The sequence below is a fragment of the Apteryx rowi genome, unplaced genomic scaffold (genome assembly GCF_003343035.1).
Source record: "Apteryx rowi isolate R43461 unplaced genomic scaffold, aptRow1 scaffold_47, whole genome shotgun sequence".
NCBI classification, from domain to species: Eukaryota; Metazoa; Chordata; class Aves; order Apterygiformes; family Apterygidae; genus Apteryx; species Apteryx rowi.
The window spans coordinates 495442-515593 of NW_020450727.1; positions in this window are offsets into that span (position 1 = coordinate 495442).

The following is a 20152-nucleotide window of genomic DNA, read 5'->3' on the forward strand; positions in this document are numbered from 1 at the left end:
GGCTACAAAGCCACAAACTAACCACTTTGCACAAAGGACTGGGCTGAAAGCTTTATTTTTAACCAAACAACTAAGATTCAGATCTTTTTTTTCTAGCAACATCCTAGCAGATGCATCCTAGCAAAGAGACAGAATGAGAAGGAAGTAATATATTAATTGTGAAATGGATTGTTTCTCCAATTCTTTTATAACTGAATTTGAATTCTCTTTTCCCTTTCTTTTAGTTGGCTCCTTTGAAGGTTGTATCTGACATGATCTGAGCTAGTCATGTCCAGCAATCTCCAGATCCTCTGCAGTATTACTCTATCACAGTAGTAAAGCCATTCCCAACCAAGCTTAAGGTAGCCTCTCTCCCCAAAGATGTTGTTAGCTTTAAAATCATGAGATAGGCCAGCCTTCAGTATCTCAGCTCAGTTTGAGCTTTCAGGATACAACCAGGTCATATTTTCAAGATTTGGTACATGAAGGCTAACAAAAARAGTAAGAGGAGGTTCTCAAGTCATCAATGATTTGAGAAATTTGAATGCAAGAACAGGTACTGTGAAATTATGACATGCAGATGCACTGAAGTTTTAACATTTTAAGAATACCTAGGATACCTTAGTGAAATAAATGCTTATGACACGTTTATGCCAGACTCTAACTTTGTCTTTACACATATGCAGTGCATTACAGTTTACACTAATGCACATATGTAGTGCATTACATAAAGGAGAGAAAAAGGGCTTCTAAATTTGGGTTTACAATGATAAAACTCTGAAACAAACTTTTGAATGGGGAGAGGGGGAAATATTTTTCTTGTTTGATAATGTTCTGAATTTAGGTCAGAAACTGATCTGAGCAGCCCTGCCTCGTGTCAAATTTCCAAAGAAAACAAGGATGGTAAAAGTTGGCTTTTATTCTGCTTCCTAACATTACCTCTTCCCCTTTCAGCCTGCAGTGAGCCAGAACTCAGATGTTCTTCTGAATCAGAGTCAATGTTTTAAACCCCATTGAATAGTGTTTTTATTCCTTAAAATCTGTTCAAAGGGGGATATAGCATATATATGATAGTATTTGTAGGTGTATATTCATATATATGTATAAAAGTTGTCACAGAAGCCCAGTATCACTTACTGGCCACATATCACTTCTACTTTTACTGTTGTACCTTTCTGTCAGTTTTCATTTTCTGTTCAAAATAAAGCTACAGTCTAAAAGAACTGCTTCATTTAAACTGTTTCTCCAAATGTAATTCTTGTTCTAGAAGGAGATCCTGGGTGTACTGGCTCTTCTCCCAGTTTACCCATAAAATATGTCAGTCACTCTACCAGAAAAGGGGGAGGGGGGGAGCTACTAAGCAAGAGTGAACCCTACATTTCCCCGTAGTTGTTAGTTACAAAACTGAAAAAGAGAACTTCTTACACATTTTAAATTGTCGCAACTGTAGAAATGTGCTTGAAGCCTATCTAATTCAGTCATTTATGTCTCTGATATTTTCACTGTCTTCGTAATTCCAGAAAGAAACTGCACTCTGTCAGACCTCACAAGGTTGCCAGTAGATTTTAGCAGCAGAGTGGACAACTTCACACAGTATTCAAAATCAGACAATGGAAGGACTAGGGTCAGATCAGCTTGCCCTCTTTCAATTCCTTACTCGGCTCAAGCCTCAAATACACTGATAAATAAGAATACACACACAATAGACATCACAGCTTCTAATGTTCATACTATGCATATGTCTCATGAAAGTATTCCTTCAATAAAAAGAAACCTTTAAAAGATGGTTTATTTGCAGCCTTTTACAGATAGTTGTATTTCATGTAGAACTGCAAATTAATTTCCAAGCTTCAGAAAAAAATCCCAACTAAGCAGCCAAAATCCTTTTCATTCTGTTTTCATCCAGCTCATCATAGAAGTTGAAAAAGTAAGGGGTGGACTTCTCAAATTGCAGTTTATGTTAAAGTGAACTACCTTGAGATATCAAAAAAACTCCCATCAATATATCCTATTCCTGAGATATTTTTTTCCCTGTAGTTAGAGATGCCATTCGGACAGGAAGGTAACAAAGGGAAAAAAAAAAAATCTGGCAGCAGTTTTTCCTCTCCATTCTTCCTTCCTATCTGAAAATAAATAACCATCTGGATTCATTGTACTGCCTTTGTGACAGGTGGTACTCAGTTATGTTTCTCATTTTTCTGGAAAGCAGTAATGGCTCATTCTTTTGCTAATATACTATATCTGAAATTATTTAACTCTGCTTTAATTCAGCTGAAATATGATCCAAAAAGATTCAGTGTTGATTGGGATGTATTCTTCAGTTGCGACTTGATCTCTTTTTTCTACTGGCACCAGAACTGGAAAAAAGTATTCTAATAATCGTCTCACCAATTGTCTCGCTTCTCGCATTCTTCTGCCAAAAAAGTAATGCCAATGAAATATCTCTGTGTCCACAAGCCCAATCCTACAACTCGTGTAATACAGTGAGACAATCTGTGTCAGTGAAGAGCACCAAATACTCATTACTACTTTAATTTTCCCCAAATGGATCATCTACCAAAGGTTAAGAACATTATGATATTCTGATTCTAAGCTGGGCCTTTAATTTTTGCAGTTTGGTATGTTAATATTAGAGAATACTATTTAAAAATCTAAAATAAAATGATTTAAAAGGTATGAAGACTTTTTACTTAATAAAATAAAATAATACATAAAATGAATCAATAAGTTAGTTTGCCAATTAAGGTAGCTACTCTTTCTAGGTTTTTATTTTTCAAGTATTCTCTCAAGTGAGAGAAATTCCTCAGACATCATCCATTTAATGACTTGCTAAATAAAACATGCAGAATTGGGCCCTAATTAGTCACTGACATATATCATCCCTCAGAAAGTTATTTAGAACCTTCAAGAGAGGGATAATATACTGTTTCTTGCTCAGTTATTTTAGCAATGAACTATTTAAAACTAAATATGTATCTTACACATTTAAAAGAACATTTGTCTAGACTGAGCTTCTAGCCATTGGATCTTGCTACATCTCTTATTTCTAGGCAAAGGAGTCCTCTGATATCAGGAACCTTGTCTTTATATAGGTCAGTACTGCGTTAACACTTTCTTCCTTTTGAGTAAGTCTCTAATGCCTTGCTGTAAAACAAAATTTTGCACCATTCTCACAGTTCCTCTGAACTATTCTAATTTGCCAATCTCATCTGGCACCAGAACTGCATACAGTATTCCCAAACTTGACTCAACAATGCTGTATTCAGAAGCCAAATCACATGCCTTTTACCTCTGATCACCCTCTTTTCCACATCATGGACCATGACAGTCGCCTTAACTGCTGCATCACAGAGAGTTTTAATGGTAAAGTCGAAAGGGTCAGATAATGGGTATTGGGAGAGATGGGCAAGGCTGGCTCTGACTTTGTTTGCAACATTGCAAATTTGTAAATATGTATTAAAGTAAATATTATGAAGTACATATTCCTCCTTTCATCTTTAAATCCTAATCATATCTTTTGCCTGTCACTTGATTTAGACTGTAAGCACTTCAGCAGGAGGTCTATCAGGGTCAGCAACAGACCACATCGATCATGTGGCCTTACTGCAATTGAGCAAAAAGCACGAAACAGCCAGTAGCTTTTCCATATGTATTCATGCAACTCTAAATAGAACTAAGTCTTGAGATAGATACAATTTATGAATAGTAACATTTTGCATGTATGTCTAAGACACCAAAGCTATCTGACCTCATCCCAGAAACAGCAGTGCTAAGCAGCGAGAACTAGGCTCATCTGCACGCAGGCCACTCAGGTCCTTGAAGCAGTACAGAGTTTGTGTGGTGTCATGCTCAAGCTTTATACTTGCAGAGGGAATTTGCTCAGATATTTGGCTTTGTCTCAGGCAGCTAGAAAGTTAGGTTGTGTATAAAAGGAATACCAGGACAATCACTGTTTGCTACAAAATCAGATTAGTATGGAACTAACAATGAGATTCACACCAAAGGTGCGCTTAATAGTTTTTGTATGCGAGAGCCAACTCACTATTTCCACATAGTTTCAGCAAAAAGGATAGGCAAATTAACTCTTGTGGTTGAAATCTGACTCTCAAAAACTCAGGTATTCAGAGCTAAGCTTTTTTAGTCACAAAACTGAAAAAGAGAACTGCTTACACATTTTAAATTGTCGCAACTGTAGAAATGTGCTTGAAGCCTAATTCAGTCATTTATGTCTATGCCTCTCTAATACTTTCACCGTCTTCGTAATTCCAAAAAGAAACTGCACTCTGTCCAGACCTCACAAGGTTGCCAGTAGATTTTAGCAGCAGAGTGAACAACTTCACACAGTATTCAAAATCAGACAATGGAAGGACTAGGGTCAGATCAGCTTGCCCTCTCTCAATTCCTTACTCAGCTCAAGCCTCAAACACACTGATAAATAAAAATACTATTATCTCAACTTCTAATGTTCATGTTGTGCATGTGTCTCAAACATATTCCTTCAACAAAGAGAAACCTTTTAAGAGACCATTTATTTGCAGCTTCTTACAGGTATTTGTACTTCAAGTAAAACCACAAATTAATTTCCAAGCTTTAGAAACAAGAACAGAATGGAAGAATGTATTTCTCTAAAATGTACTTAGTCTGTGTAAACCCAGACAAACTTAACAACATCAAGCAAAAGATGAAGTCTTGACTGTATGGCATCTGTGGAAATTTTGCTATTGATTTCAGTGGCAGTAAGATCTCACCTCAAAACTTTATTCCCTTTAAATTTGTACAGATTAAATTTTTCCTCTTACATAAAAAATACAGTATGATAGGTGCTTGATACAGAGAACAAGTAGAGGTTGAGCTCTTAATTTCTTGCAGTGTTGATGAACCAACTAAGCTGATGTTTAACTGAAGGCTACTGGCATGAAATTGTTGTATGCTGATCATATATTGAGGAAGGTATTTTTCTCACCTATGCCTAGAAGACTGGACTGATCTCAGTAAACCTGTGGGGTTTTGTTTTTTGCTTCTTTGGGGTTTTTTGACTGCGCCACTGATAGCTTAGAACCTTCTGTGCTGATATACTATTTCCCCAAATCATTAAGTAGCTTTCCAATATATGCCCTTTGTCAGGCACTGAACCATCCCCACCAAAGGAATTTTTCTTTCCTCCAATAAGATTTTCTCCCATTTTTACCATTATAACTTGAGAAGCATGCCATCCACTGATGGGATCCCCAAACTTGTTCTTGATTTGCARGCAACCCACAGGTTGGTTTGGCACAACGTTCTGGCTATATCAATTACTCCTGGGAGGAAAAAGTACCCTTCTCCTCCTCAAGTTTTCAAAATACATCAAAGTTCATTCAACACTAGTCATATTTTAAATTAAAAAAAAAAAAAATCAAGAAAGTAATTTCTTTAATTGAATTATTAAAACAAAACTTCTACAGTTACTGAATATTCTAATAAAATCCCATTCTAGATTATACTTAATACTGAAGTTCCTTTGTAAATCAAACCAGTGGTACAGTTAATCTATAGAGCTGACAATCTAGCTCTTCCCCTACCCATAACTTTTAGTAGGAATCTAGCCTTAGCAACATGGAGTTCCTTTATCAAATATGGTTATTTTTTCTTCTCTGAGAGCATACTCTGAGATACCAAATGCAAATGAATGAACACTCACTCCTATTGCATCTGCTAATTAACACATTCCTTCTAGCCTGATCAGGCTTTCTGGCCATTCGGAAGATTTTTATGACAATTACTTTAGAAATCACATAATGAGTAGCATTCATTGTAAGTATATTTTTTTAGTTTCATAATTTCTGACTTTCCAATGAATTTTCAGAAAAACTAAGTCTTCATGTAACATTATTGACAAAGATGACAGAATTGGCTTAAAAAAAAAAAAAATGCTTCCAAGGTTTCGAAATATCACCTTTGTCAGCTTTGCTGCTCTAGCCACTCCATACAGGAAAATCATTTGCTGTGCCTCCTTGCCTGTAGAATAATACCAACCTACTAGTGAAATAGAAATACTTGTCCATTGTATTTTTCCAAATAATACATTTCCAAAGAAATCTTACCTGAGATCCAGAAATCTGGATTCTAACTGGTTTGAGACTTCACAAGGCCAGCTGGTATAAAAGGACACAGCTCTAACGTGGTCAAACGCACTATGTCAGATGACAGTGCATTCCTTACTGAAGTAGCCAACTCCAATCAAAAATAAGAATCTAGAAAAGATTTGCATTGAATTGCAATTGTTTTCTTTCATCCATATTGAAATAGTTACTAAAAAGTAAAACAACTTTAAAGAGAAATACTTTTCATTTGAGCTTTTAAATTATTCAAAGAGAAGAAATCCATTTGTGTTTCCCATTAGGCAGGTAATTAGGACATAGAAAGTGAAATCTTTACTGAAATACTGGCCTCACTGAAGTCAGTGATAAAAATACCTTGATTTTATGAGAATTTCACTGCATTGATTTCACTTAGGAATATTACAAAGTGGACTATGTTTGATAATAGTGACAAAAATATAAAAACATATTGAAAATCCCAGTATGTAACCATTTGTGATATATATTCTGTAAATTACTACCATATATTCAAAACATTTGTTCAAAAGCTTAGAACTAAACCAAGCATATAGTACCTAACCAACCTGGCTGCCTTCCATGATGAAATGACCGTATCCGTAGGCAAGGGGAGGGCAAGTAATATCATTTACCTTGATGTTAGCAAGGCTTTCAGAGTCCCTCATGGCACCCTTGTAGACAAATTGGAAAGATATCAACTGGATGGGTGAACCATGAAGTGGATGAGAAAATGGATGGGCCACTGGGCCCAAAGGTCAACAGCCAGCAGGTACAGCGATGTGATTACTCCCCTCTGCTTGGCACTCATGAGGCCACATCTGGAGTAGTGCCTCTGACTTTGGGCCCCCAGTACAAGAGACATCAACAAACTGAAGTCTGTTCAAATTATATACTTACAGCATTGGCAACCTAAATTTCCACAAGCATTCTAGGTTCATTTTATAGTTTACAGAGAGAAAAAGGCTTGACTAACTCATCTCACCCTCAGGTGAACATCTAAAATAGGTCAGATGCATCATGGCCTAGGAGTACCACCTGTTCCTCGTCACTGACTTTAAAAAGAGTTCACACAAATTGCTCAGATGTCAATAGCCACATATCAGATATATTACATTGTCAGTTTAACCCCCCCCCAAGGTGTCTTGCATTACACCTGAAAAAAGAGAGATAATTTACAGAGTACATAGTATAAAATCTGAGTTCCAAATTTCATTCAATTTCAACCAAAGTTAAACACACTGACCACAGAAGTGAGCTCAAAACTTTTGTTTAGGAAAAGAAGTGGTACTTAAGCTAAAATACAATCATACTTTCCTCCAGCCACGATAAAAAGACATCAGATTAAAATTCCAGGTATAAACAGAAACCTGAGAAGTACCTAGTATGCCAATATTAAAGGTCTAATTATTGCTATAATATTAAACTCAGATAAAATGATTTTTACAGACCCTTATCAGAGTAGTAGAGAACTCTATGAGAGTTTCCAAAAAAATCTTATCTGCATCGTCTGCGAGATCTCTATTTATGAAAATGTGCGGTTTCTATATCTTATCTATTTATAGGGTATATGAAAAAGATAGACAAACAAGTCATTTAGTACATGTAATCTGTTTGCCATTTTTGCAAACACCACATTATTCAGATTCATAAATGTAAGGACACAGGTGTAGTCCATTCCCTAGCCACTGCATTATGCTCAGCAGTGCGTACCCCAGTACTCTAGCCTGAGGGATTGCTGTCTGCTCCTAAAAAAAAAAAAAAAAAAAAAAAGTAACAGGTTCACATAGGTAACATATCTGATACCACTTGCTAGCGGTCAAAACCTCTAGAATTCCAATACAGTCACTGTACACACAAAAACTTAAAACACACAAAAGTGAAAGTGTGAGGTTATCAAAATCACATGATTTTCAATCATAAACATCACACTGACTGACTTGCACTGGTGGAAGCATAAACTGGGGCACTCTTACATAATTTGGCTTTGGTGTCACATCATGTATCTTGAGAACAGTGATGGACTGATTAAAACCTTGACCAAAATTATGCCATACATTGTGCTCATGATCTTGCACAACTTGGGCTGTGGGACACGAAAGCCTATGCTGTAGGACACAAGACTGCTCCTCAGCTCCCACTGTTCACACTCTGGCATATCCATATCAAAATAAGACCACTGGTACCATTCTTCTCCCAGTGCCCTGGTTTCCGTACAAAGGAAATTATGACTTGTGAGCCAATGGGAAGCTATAGTGTACTGCAGTCAGGACAGCTGAAACACCGGGACTGCAGGGCTTGGCCCAGGTACCCACTAAGCAGTCATGACACAGAGACTGGAAAGCGCATAAAGTTCAGAGTCAAGAGTGATCTCATGACAACGAGCTGGTCTGCCCTGCCCCAAGAACGGACGGTCATCAGGGTAATGCTGCAGATCTGAATTATAAGAAATTTGTATCTCAAATGGCTGATTTCATGTCTGGACTATGTCTGTAAAGTCTGTGTTCAGCTTGAATTTTGCTACTTCTTTTTAGAATTAGTGAAAAGACTAGAAGTTCAAAGGTTTATCCATTTTTCCAACCATATTAAGAGAAGTGTTTTTCTCCCTACAGACCTTTGTTTCTCCTACATCCTTAAACTAAGCTACAGCTACACTACTGGAATAAAATAAGTCACTTGACTTGTATTCAGGGTGGGCAGGAGGATAACCTGTTGAGGGTTTTGCACTCAGTGCACTATGAGTATTTGGTTGTATGTTTATACTGCTGCTGCCATTGGAGATGAGTTATATTGTATTGTATTTATGGGTCTTATTTCAGAGAATAACTATAACTATGACTGCAGCACAGTCATACCTGAGCTGTCCTTACATTGCCAGATATGGTAATGCTGGTAGTGAAATTGCGCTAGCATCAAGTAGAGTGCAAGTCTGCTTAGTACCAACCCTGCTTCCCTGGAGGAATTTGTAGTATTGCAAGTCTGACTTCCATCTCCCTAATGACTTTGAGAGTCTGACAGATGTAAGATGCACTGAAGATAGCTGATGAACAGCATTGTACAGTGCCTTCCTGAAGATCTTTCGGGATGTTCTTTGTTTGGGGATCACTTAAAAGTGGCAAACAAAATGAAGAGCACACCAATGCATTTCTATAGAATTCTGTAAGCCAGTTAGTAAAACCTTCAAAAACTACGGAAAGTGAGATTAACAAAATCATAATGGAAACTTTCCTGTTTCTCCATGATAAGAAAAATTGTAAGGATGTGACCATACATGATTGTTAATATTGTATTAAATACAAAATTTTGATAACAAAATTTAAATAGGTTTTGGAATAATGAAAATGGAAGAAGCCTGTATCTCAAAGGGAAATCTAGCCAGGGTTACTCTTAGACTACTATCACAGGTTCTGAAGTTTCTTCTAGGTCATGAACAACCCTGAGGTGAGAGGAGTACATTTCTGCCGTAGCTGATTGCTGCCATTTGCCCAAATCATGAGGCTATTAACCAAAAAAGAACATATTTTAGAGCACAGAGGCAGTAAAAAAATAATTTAGCAAAAGATATTTTTTTTATCTTCCTTTTGAAATGCTTGTAATAATTTATCTGCCCATTTTCCAAGCAGAACTATTCAAGAATGACAATATATTACCATGCTGGCTTAGATATGAGAAAACCTTTCACACTCTGGAACAGTAAATGCTTGTTTGAGGATAGTAAAACAGAAGGAAGGTAAAGACAATGCTCCAGCTACTAATGAATTTGCAGGATTTACTGTTAGGAAAGAGAGAGCTCAGTAATCAAGTTTTGTCCATAGAAAGAACATGAAGAGCCTCTGAGACACAAGGAATACTGCTACCATTTATTATGGTTTAAAACAATAATGATGGCATTACAAAAACAGTTTGCCAAAATTTGCAAAATATATTTTGCACAGCTTCTGGTAACTGTGCAAGGCACAAGCTTTAGAGCAGATGACTTAGAGAAAAGACAATTCCATATTTGTCTGAAACTCAGGACAGAGTGGTAAGTTATCTGAAGCATGACATACAYGGCTATGAGAAGAATACCAACCTTAGTCATATAACCATAGACAAAGGCCTGACTGACTAGTCTATCTGGACAGTCTATCACTTCACATAGGGTTCCTTACAATACCTCTGATCTGCTTCTGCTGCAGAGAAAGTAAATGTCACCAAATATACCATATTTTGCACAGCAACTTGATAACGACTGCCACACAATAGAACACATGAATGTGTTTTTCCTTCATGTATAACTGATCCTGAAACTTTATCCAAAGAGTAGTATTTAAATAAGAATCTGATCTGCCATCCTTCCAAGATCCAGAGCCCCAGTTTAATATGGGCCATATAGCCAAGATAAAATATATGTTTATATGGCTATTTCTTTCAACAGAGCAAAATACAACGAAAACATGCAGTCTCTGCAGTGTATTGAAGGAAGGCATCAATTTATTACCTATTCTTCTTCCATGGCACCATTGTGCCATGCGTTCAATAGAAAATATATTGGTCACCAGTTGTGTTTATGATACCTGCTAGCTAGTAGCCAGGCATTATGGAAGACATGGTCARCTTGCAGAAGGCCCTTTTCACACTGCTGAACAACATTCAAATATTGGAAATGAACATAAGTTTAATGAAAATTCTGAAATCTCACCATCCAATATCTCAAATACAAAACCAGTGAAAAAGTCCAAGCAAACCACAGACCTGAAAGACTCTTCCAAACAGTTGATTTACCTTTCTCTGTGCTGGGGGGGGGGGGGGGGGAAGTCAGCTGAGGACACAGTAGCCTTTTGTACTTAAGATTCCACCTGAAGCTGTGTTTGGATGTGAAGTTGTTTTTTCAGGTTTTTTGTTTGTTTGTTTGTGGTTCCCCCCGCCCAAGTGTAGGCAAGTCATTATGGTCTGGGAACTGTAGCTTTTCCAGGAGATGCAAGAACTCGTCCAGCTGGCTCAGTCTCACTTCAATAGAAGAAGTTCTTACCTGCCTCAAAGTGGTGTGAAGAAGTGAGCCAGTACTGCAATGCACAGATGAAAGGTGGCAAAAAGTAATGAGTACCACTAAACTCTCCTCCGCCCACTTAAAATTCTTCTGTGCCTAACAGAATCATCTGTGTACACCATCTGCCAGCTGTGAAGAGAAATAAGGTACTGCTCCAATTAGTAATGCACAATCTGATCAGTGTACTTATACTAAATAAATAGGACATATCACTTGTGTACATAATTCAATGATTGAGATAAATTTCATAACGTAAGAAAAACAGTAAATCACTCATTTACTGTCATTGTAAACTTTCCAGAAAGGATTAAAATCCAAAGCAGGATCTGTGGGACCCTGAGGAATTTGTGAATTTCAATAGATGCAGCATCATAAGAAAAGATAGAAAAAAAGTAAGGACAAGGAATGATTTTTGTAGTTAGCTTCACTTGTCTGACACATTTGCTGTGTCTAAATCATACATGGAAACATGACCACCCCTTTATTATGCCTAAAATTGGCAGTTTTTCCCCAAAGTTTCACTTTTAAGCACGTACTACAGCTACATCTCTAACGCTTCAGGTCAGAGCTGGAAGTACCATTTTTGTCCTCAACATAAGGAAGAGGGGCAAGGTGCCAAGTGCGGTCCAGGCTTGAGCTCCAGGAAAAATTGTCAAACACAAAGTGCAACTGTCTAACGTCAAGTCCCAGGTGTTTTGTTCAAGTGAATGCTAAATAAAAGCCTTATGAACTGGGCACACTTTCTAAATAAAGCACTCGTGACCTTTAACTCTTACGAAACTTGAATGAAACATTCAAGTCATGAATTAGTCAAAAAAAATACTGTTCCTGCAATAAAAGCAAATATAACCAAGTCTGCTTTCCCCCCACACACACCCAAAGGAAAACTAAAAGCCTTTCATCAAATTGTACCCTTTGAATAATTAGGAGCTGGATCTCAACTAAGTTATACAAAACCTCATCAGAAAAATGGAGTATTGCAGAATATGAATTTTTCCCATAGAGAATTTTAGAAAGGACATCAAGGTTGTGATTCAATAGCACTTACAATATTGGACATTTCTCCACACCTTTTCTGAGCTAAAGAAATAAATTTAATCAATGTTCACATCGATGTAGAACTTTCACAGGAACGTTTGATGTCTTGAACCCGCTTGAAACTAAGAATTAGAGACAATTAATTTAAAAAATGTCAAGGTCTAGGTCAGAAGAATTCTTCAACACTTTCAGAACCATCCCTAGCAAAACTGTACCACTAATATTTCAAATAAATAAATTCCTCCTGAAAAATAACTGAAGAAGCAATATGTGTAAGACACACAATGCCTATTGCAGATTTTCTTATATAAAACCTGTCTTCCTAGCCACAAAAAAAAAAAAATCTCCTCACATGTTATCTAATAGTGTGCATCTTTGCGAGATGAAGACCCCATTTGAGAATGCGCTGTTATCAGTGACATGGGCTTTAGCGCCACTCAGCGTCCAAATGACACAACTGCAGGGAGCTGCTGTAGCACTGTACTGAGCAGTGTGATGTGGTAGAGTGATTCCTTACTGATTTGTATAAGGGATCTGATTTTCAGAAGAAAGGATGATATTGATCCCCCTCTTGATCTCATCTTCAGCCTCCAAACTACCGTTCTTGGGAAAACCAGACAAGTCACAATGAGGTTGTCAGAGGAATTAGAGATTTAGCATAAGATGACATATGAACTGGTAAACTGTGTTCCAGTCATAAGAAATAAAGATATCAACAATGTAGAAGAAGGAACAGCAAAAGAAGTTTGCAGAAGGACACAGAAGGTGAGAGAAAGCCAGAAGAAGCAAGAAGAGGAGCTGAGCAAATACACTGAAGTGTAGAAGGACAAAGTGACCACAAAAAGAGTGAATGGGGCAAGGAAGAAGGCACAAGCAATTAAGAAAAGTCGGGTAGGTTATAACTATCTTTCGGCTCATCTAGGGAAAAAACGGTCTTCACTGAAACACAAGACCTTGAACTCAGAGATATTACAGCCTAAGGGAAAAGAGGCAATCCCACCTGTTATATCCCTCTACTCTCCCCCTTTCTTCTTCCCAATTCCCATTAATTATTTTTGATGTGAACCTAAGCTCCCTCAGAGAATACACTTTGAAACTAGCTTGCCAAAACAAGGGTTCTGCTATCCATGTCCTTTATAAATGAACGGGAAACAACTCTCAGTAAAGTATTGGTAAACTTGCTGCATTATCAGTTCTATTGTCAATACTTCCCCCACACACAGAAGTATCTCCTGAGAGCTTAGCATAATATGAACAGAAGTCACAATCAGACAAAATAGGATATCCTGCCAGGATAATAAATATGCTAGAAAAGAAAAAAAAAAAGGGAAGAAAAAAAAACAGAAGTGGAAACAAAAATCCGGCAGGACATACTGCATATTCTGAAATAAAAGGTTATTTGCTCAACCAAAATAAAATTTAACTAACAAATTATACTGAGAATCAAGCAAGCCAACAAGATCATCAGATATCAGAAAGAGAGATCACGTTTTGCACAGGGGTGCTAAGAACAGCTACAGTTTGACACTGTTACTCCCTATCCTGCCAGCCTCACCTGACCTACACAAACACTAATTCTGAGGAGCTGAGAAACACTGAAGAACTGTATCATGAAAACTGTTATTTACAACATGTTGATATATCATTACCATGCACAACAACTAGCATGCAACATTGCAGTAAAGACATTTCCTTCAGTAGATAAGCCCTCAAAAAGTTACCAATCGCAGAAATACAGAAGAGCACACAGGTCCCCCCTCGGCAGGCCACAGGACAATGGGTGTCTAACACAGGATTGCTGGGTTGCCGCAGCATGGCATCGCAAAAGGGTGCTGAAGAAACACAAACTGGGGCGTGTATTTTCTTTTCTGCTTGAATTTATGTAAAATCCCTAATGAATAGAAGTTAATTAACTACATTTAAGACTGATATACAACTACAGCCAAAGGGAATAAACAGGTTCACCAGCTGCTGTATTACTCCAACTACACTGTAAATTGCTGCATGCTATTAACATGCTCTCCTGGCTTCAGTAAAGAAAATCTTATTGAAATCAGTAGCACACATTCCCTATTTCAGTGAGACATTGCAAAATTAAAATGATATGTAGTAAAAACAATATGTGTGAGCCACCTGCTTACTGTATGATAGAATAGATTGGCATAGAATGACAGCTGCTGCACAGCCAACATTTCAGATACTATACTACCTTGCCAACTGGACTTAAATTCACACATGATTTCCTTGACTAGCACTGAATGAATTTTTGCTGCTATAAATATGCATTGGCAATTGTGATGAATCATCCTGGATACTAAGGGTCACTGTTAATTCAAATACATAAAGAATTGTATCCAATGGAAAAAGCAGCCAGAGCAAATAAGGTGAGTCAGCATTGTTCTGATGACCCATATGTAAAGAACATGCCTTGGTGTGCAATGAAGGGTGACAACAATGAAATTACCCACAGGGATCCTTGCTGGATATTCCCAGCACAAAATGCTATATGAGAACCAAAGAACTAATTAATCACCACATGCTTCCTTGAATTAGCCTCAAGTCTGTAAAAGTCACCAYGGTCAAGATCTTACAGCTTTATTAAGGCACCTAGAGCCAGATTCAGATAGGCTAAATTCCACTAAGTTTTTACACCTATCCAGATCTACCCTACGTCTGCATTTTATAGTTAGCCGAGTCAAGGCAGTTCCAGCTCTACCCCTTACTTGGGCCTTCCAAATCCCTCTTCAGGCTCGTGCTGTTCTCCACTCTGTTCAGTCACAGAGGCTAGTGAAATGCAGGCCATCTGATACTGCTTCTAATTCCCACTGATGGCAATTAGAACTGTGCGTCTAATTATTTTTTCAGATCCGCTTTTGCTGTTTTTCTGTTAAGAGGGGATACCTAGGAACAGTAAGTGTTCTTTCTTATCAAACATTCTATGCTAGCAGCTTATACCTAATGTCAATTATGAAACAAGTTCTAGCAAGGAACCACTGCTTTAAATTTCCCTGATAATAAAATATTATTTGCATATGTAACAATAAATAGCCTGGGTTTTCAACTGGAAATACATTTAAAAGGATGTCTAAGTAAACAGTTTACAGTTATTCCACGGACAACAATACTGTAGTGTTTGCAAAAGGGCAGGCTTGGGGTAAATTTAGTAATCTATTTTAACCAATTCAAATGCCAATATCCCATCTGCTAAGCCTCTTTATTTTATATCAGTCTGCCATTTTCTCTTAGTGGTAGCATCAATAAACATAGTTGGTAATCATCTGCTTGTGCTCTAATGTGGCATATTCAATTTCATTGAGTCAAGCCAGGCTGAAGATCCCTGAAAAAAAAAAAAGTGACTGGCTTAGCTGTGATTCAGACCCATGCCTTCAGTTTAAGAATGACTCAAAGTTACATCATCACCAAACCTGAATACAAATAGTTCTTATCATATACAGAGCTAAATGCTAATAGCAGCTACATTTTATTTATTCCAAAAAAAATTTGCAATTTCATGTTTTTTTCCTGGTTTTGCCAAGTTCAGTGGAGCATTTCAAAAAAGCCATCAATTTGAGGAGTTCATTAAAACAATATTTGTATCTGATGATGTGTAACAGGATTCCAGTTGGAGAATACCACTTAGACTTAAGAAAGGGTTTGTTTTGCTTTTTCTGCTTTCAGATAGATTTGGAACTCTCAGAAGTGAAAGGCTTGATAACACAGCCTAGACTCAGCCTTCCGTTAGCCAATGTTTGCCATAAAATTCTCAAATACATCTAGCACACATTCACAGCCTGCAGTCAGAGACAACCTAAAACACTGACTATTACAAAAGCATGTTTTGCTTCTGTGGCATTGTAAAACTACAGTTACAATAATTTAATTCATCATGGTAAATGGTAATTAAAACAGCACTAATAATCAGTGGTGGAGGGAATTGTAACAGGCAACTTACTCTGGAAAACTAGGAGATCATAAACCCTGACTTCTGCAGTAATTTCAAAGCCTCACAGCTTTCAAGTCCTTACCAGGCTTCTTAGGATACCTATCTGATAGGGACCAAGGTGGGAAAAAAAAAATTACTTCCTTCAGCTGTAACAGGCTTATCAATAATATAGGGAAGTGCTCAGAATCTGAAATTTTGGGGTTACGAGATCAGCCTGGTACACAGGTTACCAAAATTGTAGGAATCTGAAAAGAGGCTGGCAAGGAATCAGAGAGTTCCTTGACTTTTCTGGCTTCTTCAATCACACTATCTCCATTAAAAATGTAATTTTCAGCAAACCAGCATTCTCTGACATGACGCACTCCATTGTAGAAGACTTCCCTCCCCCAGTCCACCCCTGTGGACCTGTAAGGATGGGCAGCTTATTCCACAGGTGACCATTCCCTGCATGGCTATGCTCCCAGAAGTCCTCTGTGAGCAGAGGGTGGAGGACCCAGCACTCAGCACCACTGAAGACCAAGAGCTCCAGTGTGGCTTTGTAACATGACGGCTCACAGAAAACATTAATTAGTCTAATTCTACAGTCAAGACATACCCTGTAGCATACAAAATCTCCATACTTGTGAGGCAGTGCTGGTTTACTAGGACCATGCCCTAACATTGCAATGGAAATGGCTCTGCTTCTAAAGGCATCGTCTTTGACATGAGACATAAAACCATGCATGTTTGTTGTTTCTATATTTGACTTACCAGGCTTGAGTTTGGGGAGGAAACAGCTTCTGCTAACAGAGATCAGAAGTTTCTTTTGGAAAATGATATATAAAACCATGTTCTCAGAAAATGAGTTCCAGAGAGGAGTTCAGCTTTTATGGGAAACCATGTTGTTAATACTATGAAATTCTCACAAGTGACTAGAACTCACTTTTGAAAGGAAAGTCTTAAAAAGTATAACCACACTAAGTTTACAAATTATATTCTTGTACATTTGAATCATCCTGTATAGTCATTGTGTCCAAAAATTTATGAACTCAGCACAGGACTGCTGCTAAAGTATCAGAACAACCTAGCCAATCTATTAAATTTATTCGTCAAAGAATATTAATTTATGTAATGTTTGCATTGTTCAAGATGTTTGTGTTTTGGACAATAGTACACATAAGAAGTAAAACAAATACAAACCATTGGGAAAAAAAAAATCAAATTTCCTGAAGTTTTGATGTAAAAATGTTCAAATATTGTTGATATTAGATGAATAATTCTGTATGCCTGGCCTGATATTATTCAATGTAACAGATTATTTAAAGTAAAGGCAGTGGCAGGCCCACTATGGTCCTAGCTGTCCTACTGCCTACAGCCTTCGTTATCACACTTTTTATTTTAAAAATAGACACTCTTTAAAAATATTATATGAAACTCAAATATACTATTCAGCAACGTTGCCTACATTGATTTTCACATACAACGGAGTATTCATATCATAYAACATAGCAACAGAGGAAGCATTTTGGCAGAGCAGAAAACATCACAATAACGTCAGCCCACTAGAGGGCACACTGCCGTGCCATAGGAGAGATTTTTAGGGAGTAACATAAGGGAACTGTAGTTAATGCCTGAAGAAACAGCAATAGCAAGTTTTACCCATCCCCTCCCCAACGAAACGAATGTATCATTAGAAGCCAAAAAAGAAATCTATATTAAGATACTGTTAATGTTCTAACAAAGTGACACAAACAAGTTACACCACTAACAACTCACCTTCTTCCTACTCTAGGTATTTATAGCAATCTTTGAATTTTTACTGATATACCACATTCTATTAATTCTGCTGTTTCCCAAAAAAAGTAGGATAAACAAGGGACAAAGTGAATTTTTTAAAATAGGTTTTCCTCCCTACAGTTTAGATATTTAGGACTGAGCTTATCAAGCCAACTGGTATGCATCCTGCACATGTCATAACACCTAACACTGCTTCTATATGTGTGCTGAATCATGGCGACTGATTTCACAAGAGTCAGTGGTATATTCACCTATTACAGAGTAGGAACAATCCTTTAATTATGACAGCCTCTTAAATAGAAAGTTTCTAATAAACAAAGTTAAAAAAAATCAATTTACCAATTATTAAAGGTCAATTAGAATTAGAAAAAAAGATGCCTTTACGGTACTGGAGCTAGCACAGCACAAGTAAATATCTCTAAAAGAAAAAGCAGTCTTCTATGACAGAAACCAATTTGATATGGAAATGGGTCAACAGTTGCTTAAGATGTAGCACAGTTTTCATTTGATCTGCTATATTTGGACTCTATATGAGGCGCTTCCAGTAACATCGGTATTGCTTATACATGAGACTTTTGCATAATCACTGTATAAAGCATTAGAATTCTTTAAACCCAGAATGATTTTCAAAATGACTATACATAACTGTGTTAATAATGTGGATACAACAGTATTTACTGAAGTAAAAGAACAACTGTTTTCTAAGACAATTAGGATTCATGATACATTGGTTGGCAGGCTATTGTTTAAAACCCACACAGTTCTTATCCAAGAGAAACCCCAGCTCATCCCTGGGCACCAATTTATGCATAAAACTTAGCTCATAATTGCTGGTCAAGAATGCAGGTCAAACAAGGGAAAAATATAAAAATAATTAGACATACCAGACAATTTTATTTTGCGAATAAAATCCTGTGCCTGTGCAAACATTTTTTTTGTTAACATATTTTTGCTTTTCAGAAATGATCGGTTTCAATGCTTGTCTTAAGGAAACAAGCGGCTTCCATTTCAAGATTTTTCTTTCAAGGAAACCATATAACCTTATACTTCCATGTGCCTTAGATATTAGCTTCCCAGTCCACTTCACTATTCCTGTGTGGTCACTAGTAACCCTTGCATCACCATACTAATTAACCTAACTTCGCTCCTGAAAACTATGAACGATCATTTTATGATACTTACCACCATTCTCCAGCCAGTACTGAAGTCTCCCTCTTTAYAGCTGGTTGGCACGTACTCACATATGCTACTGATCCAATGGCATTGGTCTTTCTTCATATCTGTGTTACATTGTCTGACCTTAGAAACAAGAATCCGTGCATATGTAATATTTTTCTTTAATGACATATTAACAACTAATGCAAAMATGCACATACCAGAAGCCAAGTGCAGACATTTAAGATCAGATATTCATTGCTACACAATGACCATGCAATGGCATGCAGCCTTGGTCACATATTAGCCTTGCAGGCTAGAGCTGTGATGAGCAGCTGGGTGGACTTAAACAAAAATGGGGCTAAACAAAAAAGTCTAGCATTGAAAGAGGACACAATCAAATTGTATTAACATAGGTCATAACACTAGCACATTATCTCTACAGAGACTTAAAAGAATCTGTAGTCACAGTAACCTAGAGGTACACCAAAATCTAGGAAAGTGAGAATGGTAGGCCTTCAGACAGAAAACAAAGTGAGACAAAAATTTACCAGTCTTGTCTATGTGTAATTGGTAACCATGACTCTAAAGCCAACACAGATAATAGTTACAGGGGCTAATAACCTTTATGGAGTCCACATGAATATCAACTGGGTTACGCTGTTCACCCAGTTTTGTGTCCCATACACCAATGAAGATAGTGTTCTGAGAACAAAAATCTCTACAAGGCATATCTCTGCAAGGGTACAGCCTATTCAATCTAAGCATATTTTAACCTAATAATTCCTATAGCATATTGCATTATTAGTCTAACTGCTATTAGTGAAAACTGAACTACTCAATCCTGTGCCTGGCTTGGTAACAGATGTCATACATAATGTTTAACAAGTAGTTCATGTCTCTTGACACCATTTTACCACTTGTAAAATAAGAATGCTTTGAGATCATTGAATGGTAGACATTATAGAAGTAGAAAGCACTGACTATTATTTGTTGTATTATTATTATTATTATTTAATGTAACATATGGATGCAAAATTCTGGCTTGTTTGACCAGGAAGACAGCCCTATATGTTTAAAATTAAATTAGCAGAGAAAAAAAATTAAGCAAACAGACTATCTCAAATAGGAAATGAA